Below are 18,365 nucleotides of genomic sequence, written 5' to 3'. Positions count from 1 at the left end.
ATTTTGCCTTTTTACATAACCACCACATATGATAAAATGATCCTTCTTGTTGTTTACATTTCCAACAAACATTAGAAACATTACTATACATTTTTGACAACTTTTCTGGAGTCATGTACCAACGGTACATCATTTTATAAAAATTTTCTTTAAGATTATAGCATAGTGTAAATTTCAAACCTTTTTTCCACATATTTTCCCATTGATCCATTTGTATGTTATGACCAAAATTTTTTGCCCACTTTACCATACACTCTTTTACTTGTTCTTCCTCCATATCCATTTTCAATAAGAGTTTATACATTTTCGCAATTATATTTTCATCATTTGTACACAATCCTATTTCAAAATCAGATTTACTTATTTCAAACCCATACATTTTCTTGTCCATTTTATATCTTTCTAACAATTGTAAATAGGCAAACCATTGAAAACTATATCCTTCCTTTGTCAGTTGTTCTCTCTCTTTCATTGTATATTCTCCATATACATTTTCTAATAGTTCTTGATAAGTTAACCATTTCTCTTTTCCAGCCATTTCTCTTCTATAAAACGCTTCTTGACTTTAGACACATAATGGTATTTTCGAATAAAACCTTGGTTTATATCTATTCCATATTTTCAACAGAGGACGTCTTATAAAATGATTGTTAAAGTCTACATTTACTTTTACTTTGTCATACCATAGATATCCATGCCATCCCCACTTCAAATTATGGCCCTCCAAATCCAATAGTCTTTTATTCCTCAATAAAATCCATTCCTTTATCCAGACTAAACAGCAGGCAGCAAAATAAAGTCTCAGATTTGGTAATCCCAGTCCTCCTCTTTCTTTGGCATCTTGTAGTAGTTTAAATTTAACTCTTGGTTTTTTTCCTTGCCATACAAATTTAGAGATATCTTTTTGCCATTGTTTAAAAGGTAAATCAGAGGATATTACAGGTATTGTTTGAAACAAAAACATCATTCTCGGTAATACATTCATTTTTATCACAGATATTCTACCCATTAATGACAGTTGTAGTTTATCCCATTTTAGCAAGTCTTTTTTAATCTCTGTCCATAATTTTTCATAATTATTATGAAACAACTTTGAATTTTTATTTGTCATGATACCTAAATATTTCAACTTTTTCTCTATTGTAAAATCTGTCTTGTCCATTAACTCTTTCTGTTCCCTTAAAGTTAAATTTTTCACCAACATCTTTGTTTTTTGATTGTTGATCTTAAATCCTGCTAACGGTCCAAATTCTTTTAATTTGTCCATCAATACATTAATTCCTTCCAAAGGATTTTCTAGTACAATTATCAAATCATCAGCAAATGCTCTCAATTTATATTCTTCTTTTTTTATCTTTAATCCCGAAATTCTTTTATCTTGCCTTATATCTCTAAGCAGCACTTCTAAGACCAGAATAAATAAAAGGGGAGATAAAGGACATCCCTGTCTTGTACCCTTTTATATTTCACATGAATCCGTTAAATCTCCGTTAACAATTATCTGAGCCTTCTGAGATGTATAAATCGATCTAATCCATTTTATAAAATTGTCTCCAAAATCCATTTGCTCCAAAACCTGGAACATAAATTTCCAATTCAAATTATCAAATGCTTTTTCAGCATCTAAAAAAATCAAAGCTGCTTGTTTATCATTTCGTTGTTCTAAATATTCCAAGACATTCAAGACATTCCTGACGTTGTCACGTAATTGTCTTTTAGGTAAAAACCCTGATTGATCTTCCTGAATAAATTGTTGCAATATTATTTTCAATCTTTCTGCCAAGATCATTGTAAACATTTTATAGTCATTATTCAATAGAGATATTGGTCGATAATTTTTTGTTTTAGTTAAATCTTGCTCCTCTTTAGGTATTAATGTTATATTAGCATTTTTCCAACTATCCGGTATCTTTCCCTCTTGCAGAATAAGATTCATTGTAGACTGTAAAGGTAGTAAGAGTTCTTCCTCCAAACATTTATAATACATTGCAGATAACCCATCTGGTCCTGGTGCCTTTCCTAATTTAATTTTGTTTATAGCTTCAGATATCTCTCTTGACGTAATAGGACCATTAATAGCTTGTCTCTGAAAGTCTGTAATTTTAGGCAAATTCTGTTTAGATATATACTCTTCTATTTTTTCAGATGGAATTTCCTGACATTTGTACAATGTTGAATAATATTGATGAAAAATCTTTTTAATTTTTACATTATCTGTCAACGTCTCATCTCCTTCTTGTATCTTTAAAATGATTTTTTTTGACGTTCTTTTCTTAATTTATATGCTAACCATTTCCCAGGTTTATTTGCAAATTCAAAAGTCCTTTGTTTAGCAAAATTTAGTTTTCTTTCAATTTCTCTAACTGTCAGCATTGATACTTGCTTCTGTAACATTTTGATTTGATTTACAGTAGAAACTTTAGTTGGATTCTTTTTCAATTCTTCCTCTTTTTGTTTTATTTCTTCCAAAATTAATTGCATTTTCTGTTGTTTCTTTTTTTTAATTCAGAGTTACATTTAATAAGATATCCCCTCATAAATGCCTTACTTGTATCCCAAACGATATTTTCACTTGTTCCTTTATGTAAATTATGTTCAAAAAACTCTTTTAATTTCTTCTTACATTCTTGTACTACTTTGTCATTCTGTAATAAAGATTCATTTAGTCTCCATCTAAATCCAAGATTTTTCTTTTTTAAAGTTAATATCACAGGGTTATGATCCGAAAAAGTTTTTGGTAATATATCCATTTTAAAAGTGTCCTTCACTAAAATTTTAGACATCCAAATCATATCAATCCTTGAGAATGTTTTGTGTCTTTCTGAAAAATAAGTAAATTCCTTTGCATTATCATTTATATATCTCCAGGTATCCACCAATTCTAAATGTTCCATCAGTTCAAAGCAAATCTTCGGTAATTTACCCTGTGTCTCTTTGATATTTTTTTCAGAAAGCCTATCAATTTTTGGTGAGATTACCTCATTCCAATCACCCATAACGCACCAATGGTCATATGAAAACTCTGACAATTTTTCCATAAGTCCTGTGTAAAACCTTGTTTTATCTTCATTGGGGGCATAGATACCCACTATCAAAATGTTTGTACCCTGTAGAGTAATTTCGACCCCCACAAATCTACCACTATCATCCAGTAATACCAATTTAGGAAGCAATTGTGGGTTAATGTAGAGAACAACTCCATTTTTTTTTTTGGTCCAGCCGAAATAAATTCTTCACCCAAATTTTTACAAATCAAATATTTGGAATCTTTCTTCTTAATATGAGTTTCTTGTAAACAAATTATATTCAATTTTAATTTTTTCAAATAATGAAACACTTTCTTTCTCTTCTGCGCCGTATTGGCTCCATTTATATTCCAAGTTAGATATTTGTAATCCATCTTTAAGCGTGTATTTTAAAATGTGCCTGATGCTCCTTTTAATCCATCATCTTCCTTCCCTTCCTCTGCATATCTTGTTGACTTTGTTCCCCAGGAATTATATCCATGTCTTTGAGTTTATCTTCATCCATATCTTTTGAAGCTTTTCTCAAGAAGTCCCTTGCTTTTTGAACAGTATTCAATCTATATTTCTGTTGTCTGAATGTAAAGATCACTCCTTCTGGAACATCCCATCTAAATTGAATTTTGCGTTGCTTAAGTTTCTCTGTAAGGAAAGCATATTCTTTTCTCTTACGTAAAAGTCTAATAGGAATTTCTTTCATCACCAGTATTTCCTTACCATCAATTTTAAAGGTATTTTTAAAGTGTTGCTGTAATACCATATCTCTGGTCGTCTTCTTTATAAAATGAACAAGCACATCTCTTGGAATTTTATTCATTGTTGCATATCTGGAATTAATTCTATACACTTTGTCTATTTCAAATTCCATCCGATCTTCATTCAAATCCAGAAATTTTACTAGAGCATTAACGATTTTATCTCTGATGTCTTCACCTGTTTCCTCAGGAATTGCACGGAATCTCAAACAATGTTCTTTATTTCTCATTTCAATCACAGCCATATAGTCCAAGTTTTTTTCTAATTCCAGATTTAATATATCTGTTCTATTCTCCAAGATTTGTACCTTTTCTTTAGTGTTTTTTGCATCCTCCTTTATTTGCCCAATTGTCCCTTTAATCTCATCCACTTGTGTTTTAATATATTTTTTTATATCTGTCAATTCAGTTTTCATATCCTGTTTTATATCATTAATCCCTTCCATTATTATTTGAAACATATCTGGGAGTATAGCCCCTTCCTGTGGATCAGTAGAACCTCTTCGCTCCCGGGCCTTAGTTGCTTTTTTAGTTGTCATTTTCAAGAAAAGCCTTTAATTTCTGATATTAATCACTGTTCCAAAACCTAGAGGCAGTCTATTTCTTTTTTTTTTCCTCCACCAACAAAAAAGTTAATATCCCAGGCCTGTTATTGAAATCCAGCCAGCACAGCACAGTTCTTATCTACATCCAAGAATGCAAAACAATTCTGGTTCCCAACACCAAGCAATTAGTAACATATACGAGCAGCAGATTCGTCCAAAGAGAAATAGTCCAAAGAGAAAAATAGTCCAAAATATAATAATTACCTCTCATCCGTTTTTAAACTTTAAAACTCCAAATTCAGGCCAGCTTTTTGTCGTAAAAAAAGTATATAAGTTGTTTACATTTTCTTTCTTCCTTAATTATGTTTAAAAGAGAAAAAGTATGACTCACCCAGGTTTCTCAGTTGCTGATTTGTAAACAAATCCCTTTTATTGTAGTAATTTAAGCCGAATGATAAGATTTAGACAGAAGTAGGCTCGCTGGTTAAGAACGTTTTTTTTAAGAAGAAAAAAAAAAAACGCTTCGCTTTTTTCCAGTACAGCTTGCGTGGAAATCCTGACTCCGTCTTCAGCCGATCGGCATGCCTTCTTATCTCAGGGATTTCCTGATCAATTCCAGCCGCCGACAGCTCAACGAAGTCTTGTGGAAAATCTGATCGGTTCTCCTATACCTTGGAGAACATTTAAGCCAGTCCAAGATTCCTCTTGGCTGGCTTTTAACCTGAAAAAAGCTTCCTCTGAGGCAGAGCTCCCTCAGAGACAACCACCAGCCAGCACTCCTTCCGGGAAGTCCCAGAATAGTAAATCTTAAACATTAAAACCTTACTGCAAAAACCTATCAGCATAATTTTAAAAACCCATTAAACAGTTTATATCCCCACAAGCCCACAAACAGCACAAATCAAAATCCCCCCCAAATATTGAAACTACAACAAATCAGTACACAGTCCCATAAGCACAACCCCCATCCCCAAACCATGCAGTTGCCCACATGGCCCTTTGTCTTAGGGTTTCATGGAGTTCCCAGTCCAAGCTGATCCCTGCAGGGTCTTGGGATTCCTCTCCAGGAACAGATTTGCTTCCTCATCAGCACACGGCAGGTTGTAGCCATTTTCCTACCACTCTCTGTTCAGGGAAAAGTCTTTAAGCCAGGCCACTTCATCTCCTATCCCAAACTCCAACTCAAAGTCCTGCTTCAAGTCTTTATCTGGGGCCATCTTCTTCAGGACTAGCTGGCCTAGCCGTCGCAGGTTGGCAGAAAGGAATCTTCTCTGTCCTCCCTCACCATCTCCAGTTTGAATCATGGGCCCAAACAGAGGCAGGTAACCCTCCCAGTTTGTCTTGCCCTCCAAACCCAAAGGGTGCTTGGTGCCTCTCACTGATGGAATTTGCTCGGGGACTGCACGCATCATAGGAGCTGCATCCCACCCTATAAGACCATTATGGGGCACCCAAGGGGCAAAGTCACCTGGGGATTTTATCTCACCCATCTCTCCAGGTGCTGGGAGCTCCTTTTGGACTTGCACTCCCATCTCAGGCTTCTCCTCCTGAACTTTCTCTTCTACAGCTGGCACATACGGGATAAAGAAATCCATCAACAGCTGCTCTTTTCCAGCCTGTAATCCAGCTTTCTCCAAGGCCTTTTCTTCCTCCTGCATTACTTCTTTAACAACAGGCACACATGAAGCAGAGAAATCTATCAGCAGCATCTCTTCTCCAGCCTCTACTCCACTTTCTTCTGAGGCCTCTTCCTCTTCATTTTCCAGCCTGCCCTACTTCAACTCTTGGGGCTTTACTTCCAGCTTTCTGCTGTCTTCCCCCCTGGCAGGCTCCTGGACAATCAAAGCTGCTTCTTCCTCCTCTGCTACTGATTGCAACTCCTTACAGTACAAGCCCTCCAGCTGCCCATCCACTTTCTGGATTTGTTTAGCCACCCCAGTGTGGGTGCTCTGCAGCTGTACTCCTGGGTGACTTTCAACCCCTTGTAGTGGCTGATCAGGCAGGGCTCTCACTTCCTCACATGGGGTCTCCTTTTTCTCTCCAAAGGTGCTTCCCAATATCTCCCTCATTCGTTGCCAGTGCTCTTGGCGCTCTCATTGCCTTTGCTTCCGGTCCTCCTGCCTATACTGCTGGTATATCAATTTTATCTGTTCTAGGAGGGTTGCTATTCTGCCCTCCATCTTGACTCAGGCACACCTTGCTCCCAATGCTTCTTCCAGAAAACTCACCTGACACCAGTGTTGCTCGCCACCCCAATCTCTGAGCAGTGAGATTTCCAGGGATCCCTGCACTCACCCAGGGTTTGGTTTCCTTGGGAAGAAGGTCAGTGGAGACTGTGGTGTCTTTATGAAAGATGGTTTATTTATTTACACACATTACAACCTGAGCTTAGGTTGGAGGGGTTCAAGGCATCAGCAGTCCGATATCCAGCTTTTCCATCAGGGTTATAGGACGCACCCCAAAGCCATGGTGCAGAGAGCCAGTCTCTCTGCCTGCCTCCCGTTCCCAGCCTTTCTCAGACACAACTCAAAACACAAGCCTCTCCTCTGCCCCAGGAGGGGGGGACGCTGTCCTGAAGTTTCAATGACAAAATGATCTCCCTGGCCCATTCACCAGTTGATGGGCACCTGATAGAGCCATTAACCCACCTGGCCACTCTATTAGATTAACAAAAGAAACTCATCCGACCAGCAGAGCAGGTTTCTCACCCCCAGGCGCAAGTCAGAGGCTAGAAGGGGACTCATAGAAATTATGCATCTCAACCCCAAACCCATAACAATATTGTAAGAGTTTCCTATTTCTCCTGGAGACCTGAGTCTCATATTTTAATTATTGTGTTGTTTTAGTGGGATTGTTTTATTGTATATTTTAGTTATGGATGTCTACATTTTAATGTTTTAATGGGATTATTTTATTGTGTTTTTTAAATTATGAATGTTTATATGCTGGTTTAGTTGGTTTTTCTACTTGTAAATTGCTTTAAAGTCTATTTTAACATTAAGTGGCATATCAATCAGTCAATCAATCTATGTAATGGGACAGTGCCAGGCCAATCCATTTTGCTTCCAGGAGCAAATGCTCTTCTCCGCTAAGGCCAGCACTTTAAAAAAAGCTTCCTGAACCATTAAGGCATCAGTTCCTGCCTTCCTCTATTCCTCTTTCATGGTGCCCTCCGAAGCAGGTTGCTTTTCCTTCATGCATCATGGCAGGGCTGGCCTTGTAACAGGAAGGTGAAGAGTATTTACCTGGGTCTGGGCGGAGGGAACACTTTAAGGGGAATATCCTTTAAAATAGGATGTTAGTGAGGGATTTTGGGGAGAGGGGTGTGTTCTGAAAAATATAACAGTGAACAGGGTTTATCTTTGTTTATATATTAAAATTCTTCTATGCTTTTCCATTTCAACCATGGCCAAGATAAGAGAACTGAAGCAAATTTAGATAACACAACAATGTTTAAAATTCAATAAATTTAATTAATTAATAAATAAAAACATTACAAAAACAGTGTAATCAGCACATTCTCTTGTTCCCACCCCAAATAATCTAGATGGGGAACAAAATTGAACAAAGACCAGGCTAAGGGCCTGCTGAAGCAAAAGCATCTTCAGAAGACATTGGAAGGTAAAAAGTGAGAGGTCTAGACAAATCTCCCAGGGCAGAGAGTTTAGTATCCTGAGCACTACAACCAAGAAAGCTCTTTCCCCTGTTCATGCCAACTGTATGTCATCTAGTGGCAGGATGTATGATTGGTCAGGATTGTACGGCAGGAGTTGGCCCTTCAGCTGTCCTGGTCCTAAGTCATTTAGGACTTTAAAGGTAATCATTAGACCTTTGAATTTTGCCTAGAAGGTGGCTGGCAGCAAGTGCAGTTGACATGCTCCCATGTTACTGAAAACTAGCTCTGGTCAAGAGTCTTGCTGCTACATTTTGAACCAGCTGGTGCTTCTGAACTTTGAAGGTAGCTCCATGTAGAGCATATTTTACAGCAATCCCAAATGACTGAAGCTAGATCTGCATTTCACTTGTTATGGAAGGCATACACTAAAATATTATTTATTAGTTTTCATTTTATTAAACATTTTAATAGTATTTTCAGTGTGTGTGCACACCTTAAATCTCGCTCTTCTACTACAAAGAACTCCTGAATGAATGTGTATTCCCATTCACTTCAACAGAAGAGGCAAGTTCCATATATTTGATGGGAGATATGTAGGAAGCTGCTCTCTCCATTGACGAAAGCTTGAGAACCTCATGTGTCCCACAAGGAATTGCTGAATAAACACTGAAGTTATTCACCCTTTCAAACAATGGGCTAATATTATTCCTCTTGTACAGAGGGTGAATTGATACCAGTAACTTGCCATAGGTCCTCCATTCACCTCACATTTCAAACTCTGTCTTCCATAGCCAAGTCCAAATGCAGTTTGCTCTTATATAGATTAGATATTTTATTCTGGATGTTGGAAATTATATGATTGTCAACACAGGGGAATACTGACAATCATAGGCACAATTGTAGATAGTGAGATTGATCATTAGCTAGCTAGATACAGATGTACTGCTTCATTCACCAATGATGTACCTGGGGAAGTTGACAATTTTATTTAGGTGATTGTTTCATTTTATGTCAGTTTGATTTAATGTTTGTAGCACTTTTTCTTCCAGTGCAAAATAAATACAGTGTCAAAAACAAAAAATCAAACAATATGAAAAGTGACCTGACAATGAAATGCTACAATAATCTACCAATAGAATTTCTATTCAATGCTTTTATTTTTTTTGGAGGGGGGGGCGATAGACTTTAGCTAATAAACATACAAAATTCATAGGATTCCTAGAGGCTGTTGGTAGGGAGGATTGGAATTGTATGGGAAATATCTGGGAGACTGCTGGCTGCAACTGAGACACACTAGTTGTTCCAAAATCAGTGAGACCATTTTGTCTGGCTGTGGCTTCAAACATATTTGCCCATGGCTTGACACATCTCCCTTCCCCACTGTTGATTAGGACCATCCGTAACAACGTTAGGCTAATCACTGTGTCTTAGGGTTGCCAGGTCAGAAGAATCCCAAACCCTGAGATTTCAGGGATGGGCCCTAATGATGTCATGGGGTGAGCCCTGGTGCTGTCATAGGGGTGGGTCCTGGTGATGTCATTAAGCATGATGCATTAAGTATCAACCCCAGTTGCTTGGAGCATATCACTCAAACAAAAATAAATTATCTGACTGGAAATTAAGATACAAATCTTAGCTAAATAAGAATGTTTCCAGGTCCAGCTGAAGTAACAGGATCATTCCTTTTCACCTGCTTAAAAAGCCTGGGTAAGGTACATTTAATCTAGTCTACTTGCTCCTGGCAAGAAAGGCTGAAGTGCCCTCAGGCCAGGCCAGTCACCAGAAGGCCATTGGTGGAAGAAAGCCAAGTGTTGTGGAGATGTTAGATGGGAACACTCAGGAGTAAAGATGAATGCCCCTGAAGGCTGCAATTCTAAATATACTTACTAAGAAACTAAGCCCCATAGAACTCAACTGGACTTACCTCTGAGTAGATATTGTTAGGATTGTGCTGTTGGTAAGGCTTGACTAGGGATTCTCTGCAATGATATCTATATTAAGGCAGGGTTGGCAACATCCTGCCTGGAATGCCCTGCCTGAATGTGACTGCTCCAAACTTCTTTACAGACTTGACTCTTCACTGCAAAGAGAGGTTTGAGAAATGAGTAAGAGTTAAGAAGATTCTCTACTCTTTCCTGCCTACTCTGTGTGCTGCTATAAACTCACTTTGCCAGCCAACCCAATTCCAGTGAGTAATAATTGACAGAGAGAAAACACACGTTTTGGTCTACCTTCATAGGCAGTAGATTGGGAATAACAGCCACTGAAGCCACACTTCCCAGTATGTGAATTCTCTTTTACCATTATTGGGCAAGAAACAAACCATCATGCAAATAACAAGGTGTATCATCAATGGGTTTAAGGGGGTTGAGCTGACCACATGGAACCACTGTTGTTGCTTCTATGGATGTAAGGAAGTAAGGTCAGAGGTAAATGAAATACAAATAGAAAAAGAAAAGAAAGTGATAATTTCCTAAATGCAATGCCATACAAACCACAACAAGATTCCTATGAGTAAGACAGAAAGGTCAGCATCCCGCAACCAGTCAGGCTTCCTAACCAAAATAAAATAAAATCCTGGCAGCCAGTCGGCCAACGTCACAGCAATTCCCGTGTAGCACAACCTGACCCAGAGGCTGCAGTTAGTGCAGAATGCTGGGGCATGATTGCTGGCATGAGTGAGACCCTATCAGCACATAATACTGCTCTGAAATCTGCACTGGTTGCTGATTTGCTACCAGGCCAAGGTGTGATTTCCATGTTACTGGTTCCACATAGTACTTGTTCTGCTCTTGTAAGAAATTAATCCTTTAGTGTGGCAGTACCTACACTTTGGAACTCCCTGCCTATTTACATTAGGCAAGCACATCATAGTACTCATTTTGGCACCTGCTAAAAACATTTATAGGCAAGTCTACCCAGGCAGGTAGAAGTGATTATGTTTTTTTTAACCTGTTTTTATCTCATTATTGGTTTTATTATTTTGAATGTTTTTAAATACCTGTCTTTAACTGTTTTTTGCCAATAATTTTATTGTTTTAATTCCTTCTATAAACCACTTTGAGGTTTTTTACAATAAACCGGTATATAAATGTTGTAAATAAAATAAATAAATAAATTTCAGAGTCTGTGGCCCTTGGGTCTCTTTCCTCTTTCATACTGAGTCAGGCCATTTGGTACCATCTAGCTTAGTACTGATGACATGACAAGCACTGGCTGTCCAGGATTCCAGGCAACAGCCTTTTCCAGAGATTGAATTTTGGACATTTGCATGCAAGCATGTGCCCTACCACTGAGCTACAGCCTGTTTAAAAAAGTATATTTTAAAATTGTTCTTTTCAATTCACTAATGAATGCACAGCATACTAGGGCAGATCCACACCATGCATTTAAAGCACATTCAACATACATTTGAAGAACATAAATCCCCTCACAGAATCATGGGAACTGTAGTTTGTTAAGGGTGGTGGGAGCTATAATTGTGAGGGGGAAACTACACTTCCCAGGTTTCTCTGGGGGGTCATGCACTTTAGATGGGAGTTGGATGTGCTTTAAATGTATAATGTGGATCTACATTATTTCATAAACTTTGCCTACATATAAATCATTTTAATTAAATTTTAAAATGGAAATAAGCTACTATGTTTACTGGGTGACCATGGGCTACACACCATCTCTCAGCCTAATCTGCCCCTCAGGGTGAAAACAAGAGAGGGGGACCATGACCACCCCAAGGAAGAAGGGCACACTTAAAATGCAGATAAAATAATAATTTGTAAATAATAATTTACAACCATAATGTGAAATCAGATACACATCAAGACATAGTTTAAAGAAATATTTATATAAGCATGAATATCAAAGATGTTTATTACTTACACAACCTGTAGATATTTATAGTGCAATCCTGTGCATGTTTACTCAGAAGCAAGTCCAATGTATTCAATGGGGCTTCCTCAGACAGGGAAGCATGCACAGGACTGCAATGCAGTGATAAGGAACTTCACTTACCAAATCCAAAATTTAGAATCATGCCACTTTAAGCTGTTTTGCAACTGTTTTATACTTGTTGTATGGTTATTGGATTTTAAATGGCTTTATTTCTTGTTGTGAGCTGACTTGGCTTCCTACCCTACTTCACAGGGTTGTTGGAAATCTTCCATATACACACACACTGGAGATGTAAAAATACATACACCCCATATAATAATTTATTGTCAAAACCAGTTCGCCACTGCAGAACTTTTTTTAAAAAAAATGTTTGTTTCCTGCCAAATAAAAGCAGTGACACCTAAGTAAGCTCTGCTTAACCGTTTTTTAAAAAAGAGAATCAGTGGGGGAGAGAAAGATTTACAACACAATCCTTTTCTATGTTCATTCAAAAGTCCCACTGACTTTCAGCACAATCCTAACCATGTCTACTCAAAAGTAAATCCTACTGAATTCAAGGGGGTTAACTCCCAGGTATGTGGAATCAGCATTACAGCTTTACTCCCTGTAAAGCTTCTTATTGGGAAGGTTTTCAAAACAGGTTATGAATAAGACAAATAAACTGCCCTCTTCAACAGTCCAGTAAAATTTAAACTTGTTTGACTGATTAATTAGAAAATATAACGCTGCAGCGTGTACACTTTTTAAAACTTCTGTTCAAAAATCAATTGCAAGATAAAATGTATAATATGCCATTTTTGCAAGTAATTAAAAAAAACCTGGATGCAAACTTTTAGTATAATTATAACTAAAATTGTTTACTGTATATGCACACCAAGATCCTGCTGTGATCTGTTGTAGTGCAATCCTATGTATGTTTACTTGGAAGCAAGTCCCAATCCTGTACAGAGAAAGTACTCTTTATGCAGCTGAAAGCTATATATTTTCTGAATTCCTGATGTGAGACAAGCAGGAAAAGGAAACTGTTCTCAGAACTTGAAATGGGGTTTAGGTATTGCCTGGGGGTCAACAAATCTTGTCAATCGAAACCATGACTTCACTTATTGGTTAAAAACCTGAAAGGGCAGGGAGTAGAGCAGCCAGTTCTAACAGAAGTTGCCGGGGGTGGGGAGCTGACATTTTGGTTTTTATATTTTGAACCAGACCACCTAGAAACTTAATTTTTTTAAAAAAATGAAAGCTAAGAGCCCAGAGATTATTGTGACTCACCTGGAGACTTGCAGAGGACCCCTAGAATCTGGAGTCTCCGGGCAAAATCTGGAGACCTGGCAACCCATCAGCAGTGTCAGGGGGGGCTGGAACTTCCTGGGTCTTTGGCAGGGAAGGAAAGTCCTTAGCCAGCAGTCGGGTTGTAAATCTGCCAGGCCTATCCGAAGCATACTTGCCGAGTCAGAAGTCCAGAAGCGAGGTCAGTGGAGGTCCGGGATCAATTGCCAAGGAGGTCAGTCAAAGAGATGTGGTAGGGGAACTAGGTCTACACAAAGCCACGCCTGACGTTGCAGTCAGCAACAAGCTGCAGCCAAGGTGTGCCTTATAAAGAGCAGGATGGACAGCAGGTGTGAGCCCTCAGCGTTTGGGCCTCAAGGAGACAGGCCTGCCTCTCTTCTGCCTGACCTTCTGCTGTCTACGTTCTGCAGGTGAGGGGGGAGTATCCTGTTCACTGTCTGTGTCTGGCTGCAGGGCCTCTGCTGTCCCTGGGGTGCTCTGCAGCTGAGGGGCAGAAGGAGCTGGATTCTCAGGAGGCTCCTCCATGTCTCCTGCTGCTCCTGGGTCTGCTGCTGTTACTCCCGAGTCGTCCTCATCTGAGGAGTCCTCTGACGGGGCCATGACACTGTGTCTGCCTGAGCCTACAGCAAAATGTTTTCATTGGACGTGCCTGGAATGGCAATGGGGTTGATGGCCAATCAGTTTTGAATTCTGTGTGAAGCTGACTTCAATATAAAATGTGCTTGAGCTGCACCTTCTGAGGTTCTGGATTAAAAGGGGTGGAGTTTTACAAGTGTCATGTGTCTCCATTCACAAAATGGAGGTAGAGATGCACTGAAGCCAGCAAAACCACAATTGTGTCTCTACCCTCAGTTTGCTTTTGCTTCTCGCACTCTTTCGGTACTTAGCTGGGAGCTACTTGTGCAGTGGTGTGAATGGAAGGGCGAGAACTAAGGGCCTCTCTGCCTGTGGCTCTCAGTCAGTGGATCATCACTGAGTGGAGCAATTTTCCTTTTCTACTAACCATGCGAGAACTCCTGCAGTTGTTGATAGCAGACAAAGATCATAATCACTCAACTCAGAACTTGACAATGGGTGGCTTTCATAAGGCCAGCTCAGTCCATGATAGCATCAGTCAGAGATAGCAGAAGGTGCATGAAAAGTTGTGCCTGCGTCAGAGTCAAATTTTCTCAAAGTTCTCACTGTAGCTGACATCTAATTACAAGGTGTTAAGCCAAATGGTGTGTACATAGACCTGTTAGGATTTGTCCTTTCTAAATTTGTTCTTCTTGGGGCATTATTGTTCATTAAAGGATATTTTTAATTTTTTTTTATTGACTGGGATGCTCCCTTTGAGGTGGTGAGTGTCAGGTGTGTTAGTCGCTGCCTGTGACTCCCCACAGGGTGAAATTCTGTTGGTGACTAAAGGATTAGTCTCCATAGGTGAGAGATGGGGAGAGGGTGCTTGTATTGTCCCAAGCAAGATATGAGGCAGAAATTATTGGTGAACTTTCTGAGTTACAAATAATAATTCCTAGTAAGTTTGAAACTCCGAGGGCCAAACTAGATGAGATGAGAAATGTACACTTGCATGCTATCTTTCCAAACTAAATAATAATAAAAAGTAGCTGCAGGGGCCTCTGATCCAGATTGGATTCATGGTTATTCTTCCTGGGACAAATAGTAGCTCTAGAATGGGGGCATCTAATTGGGATGTGGCAGGGAGAAAGAGTAAAACCCGTTTCTCTCATGCAGAGGTCCTACTCTGGGCAAGAACCCCCAATGGATATTTTTTTTAAAAGGACAATAATACAACAACATATTTCTCATTACTTCTAGACTGATACTGAAGTAGTTAATATTCTCAAAGAATTACTCCAGTGCAGGGTTGTGATTTTTTTAAAAAAATATTATGGGAAAAATGACACAGATACCATGTTCTTAGGAACACAGGAAGCTGTCTTATACCATTAATCCATCCATCTCAATATTGTCTACAGCAACTGGCAGTAGCTCTCTACTGTTTCAGACAGGAAGTCTTTCCCAGCAGATGCTCTGTCACTGACCTATGGTCCTTCCCAATGGATGGACCATGCTCCTCCATCCATCCTTACAGGCAAGAAATCATTGCAGCCTAGATACATTTTATGTATATCAATTGCATTATAAGAACTACTTTGACAACAGTATACCCACATCCCCATTACGATAAGCTATAGTGCACATGAGTAGGCTCTAATGGAACATTCTGAACATGGACTACCGTGTCCTTTCCTGTGTTAGGGAATGTCCTGCCTGTGCAATGAAGAATCTCCATTACGTGTGGGCAACATTTCACAACTCATGAAGGATAACAGGTAATTATATACATGTGTTGATTTTCATATACACAGGAGCCCTTTGGGTTTTCCCATTTTGAAAGGTATGCTCTTGTAAGGATAGATGAACTCTCACAAACAGGTGTTGGGGTACAGTCACTTTTGCAGATAAATATAAAGGACATCAAGAGGTCATATAGCCTGACCATGATTAGAATGAGGAAAACAACTGCATAGGATACAAATGAGTATCACAGACAGCCTTTTGTTTCCTCTCCCACCACCTTTCAAGAATGCAGGTTTGTTTTACTTTGTTGTTGGACAGTGTCCTGTCATCTTATATATTTGAAAATTTTCACAATAAAAATATTGTTAAAAAAAAGAGAGAGGACAGGCCTGAGGTGGACACTGAATGTCTAGGGTCATGCAGACATAACCAGGATTTTTGCCATGCTAATGAAACTCCCGCCCCCACAACCTTTCTCTTGCAATGTACACATAAATTGGCCTCAACAACTGTATCATTCTCATTAGTGCAGATTAAGTTTCCATTGTACATTCAGCTCCATTCATTACTTTAGGTTTTCACTTAGGTGCTCGGTATTCAGCACCTGAATTGCCCAAGCCAGAACATGGAACATTTGTGGGATGGTGGGGATGCATGTTGTTTAACCTCAGTATAAAAAAGGAAGAAGCAAAGCAACAAAACAGAACTGAAATCTTGCCACACATTTTTTACCAACTAACTGACCTTAATTTTCCTCTTTCTCTGTGTCCAAAAGAGTAATATTTCCACAAAGGCCGTGTTATGATAATTTTGTGGTTTTTCAATTCTCTGCTTACTTGTAGGTGTAGCAAAAAGTGGGAGCCAGAAATTTGCTGCGCCTGAGACTATAATTTTTAGTAGTCATCCATCAGTTTTTACCATCCCCAGCATCATGGTTAAAATAGAGAGGAATCCTCACAACTTGTCATTAGAAATGTCCCCAGACTTCAAAGACATTTCAGCTGCTTAGGTGGCTTCATTTCGATAAGCATGAAGAACAATTTTCAGAAATCTAAGAGTGAATGACTTTCCATCAGGGGCAGAACAGAACAATGCATGAAAGAGACGAAATCCCTATTGGTAGACTGAGTTTGAAATTGTCAAAGAAATGGAGAGATAGAGTGGGCTATGTGGACTTCAAACTGCTTAGCATAAATTTTTTCCCTTCCTTCCATCAGCTAAAGGAATATGATTCAATTCTCTTACCTATCTCAGGTGTAACATAGAGACTGAGGCTGTGTACACACCATACATTTCGAACATATTATTTCTCCCCACAGAATTCTGGTAATTGTAGTTTGTTCAGGGAATTTGAGCTCTGTGAGGGACAACCTTCAGTTCCCTTGACTTAGGAAAATAATGTCCTTTAACTGTATGGTGTGTACACAGCCTAAGACTTTGAGTGGTGAGCCAGATAGGTGCTCATTCAAATTTTGCTACTTGAAGTGAAGGACAAGATGGTGTCCCTGTTCCATATAATATATGACATATGCTTAAGCCAATTGTACTAGTATTTCAGTTTTACTTCAACACTGATGATAGGTCAGCATCCTTCACCACACCTGATGAGAGCAGGCTAGCTAAGGTGTGCAGGGCATGCTCTTCTCCCACATCTCACTGCTGCTGCGCATATTCCAACATCTGCCACCTGAAGAGGCTGCCTCACTAAGCCGAATGGTGGGGTTGGCCCTCTTCAAAGCTCACTTCAGCTATGAGCTAATTGCATGGTTGTTAGGGAAGCCAGCCCATAGTTAAACCATGAATTTTCCTCCCACAAGATGTAGTGATGACTACCAACTTGGATGGCATTAAAAGAAAATTAGACAAATTCATAGTGAGTAAGGCTGTCAGTGGCTACTAGCCATAAAGGCTATGTTCTCTTTCCACTGTGAAAGGCAGTATGCCTCTGAATACCAATTGCTGGGAATCACAAGTGGGAAGAGTGCTCTTGTGCCCAGGGCCTGCTTTTCCACAGGCATCTCATAGGTCACTGTGAGAACAGGATACTGGACTAGTTGGGCCTCTGGCCTGATCCAGGAGGGCTTTTCTTATGTTTTTATGTAAGTCATTACATTTTATTTATTTTTAACATGTATACTAATTTTCAAAGAGACTCAAGGTAGCTTGGAATAATCCACAACACAAAAGCAATAATAAAATAATGATAAAACCACATTAAAATCATACAGATCACAAATATTAACAAATCACAACTATCAAAGCCGAGCCCCCATAACAAACCTGAAAACATCAAAGAAACACCAAAGATAAACCAGCAAAAAGAGAGCAGTCATGTAAAAACCAGATTTTGTAGCAACCACCTAAAACTTCTCAGCCTTAACTCGTTACTGCTCCATTTGCAACAATACTATAGGCCTACCTTGCAAGGATTATTGAAAAATGTGTGAAGGATTTGGTAATGCTTGGAATACACTATATGAACATGACACAAAGACCAGCAACAGGAGGGATCAAAGTATGAAGAGCTTTGAGAGAATGTGGATGGGCCATTTCACTCAAATTTTCAGGGGTACACCTTGTAGGTGTTAAGTGTACAGTTAAAAGTAAAGCCTTCATTTTTTCCAGTGAAAAACACTTCTGTGGTTGAAGGAAGATCTCGTTTTGAAGGAAGGTTGTTTTCTATCAGAGGAAGAAGACCTTTGACCTAGCTGGTAAAGTATACACACAATGAACACGTATTCACAGACACATGTATCATACATACAGACTATTTTGGATCTGCAGTTGCTTGAATAACTTTGTTGAATGTATACTTGGTTGCAAATGCAGGTTCGCCTCTGGATAATGTGTGAAATCAGTTCCTGGACAAAACTATTTCTGAAGTGGCACAAATGCTAGTGAGATGGAAGATAAAGTGCTCAGGAGAAACAATTCAATCAGGCTG

At 38.9% G+C, this 18,365-nt stretch overlaps 1 long non-coding RNA gene across 3 annotated transcripts in view; it reads left to right on the top strand.

The window, feature by feature from the left end:
• The window catches only part of LOC133377866 (uncharacterized), a 93,134-nt gene that overhangs the window by 16,995 nt on the left and 57,774 nt on the right, over positions 1-18,365 (top strand). Inside the window, exons 2-3 of one of the 3 annotated variants that reach the window (XR_009760819.1) lie at positions 15,380-15,453; positions 18,047-18,132. The exons of 1 other annotated variant lie outside the window; for it this stretch is intronic. This is a non-coding gene — a long non-coding RNA (uncharacterized LOC133377866). The remainder of the gene's footprint in view (positions 1-15,379; positions 15,454-18,046; positions 18,133-18,365) is intronic. One more of the 3 variants, XR_009760820.1, reaches the window with a different exon arrangement.

This window comes from Rhineura floridana, chromosome 1 (assembly GCF_030035675.1).
Source record: "Rhineura floridana isolate rRhiFlo1 chromosome 1, rRhiFlo1.hap2, whole genome shotgun sequence".
Classification (NCBI taxonomy): Eukaryota; Metazoa; Chordata; class Lepidosauria; order Squamata; family Rhineuridae; genus Rhineura; species Rhineura floridana.
The sequence above is the reverse complement of the archived record's forward strand: the minus strand, read 5'-3'. Positions and strand labels throughout refer to the sequence as shown.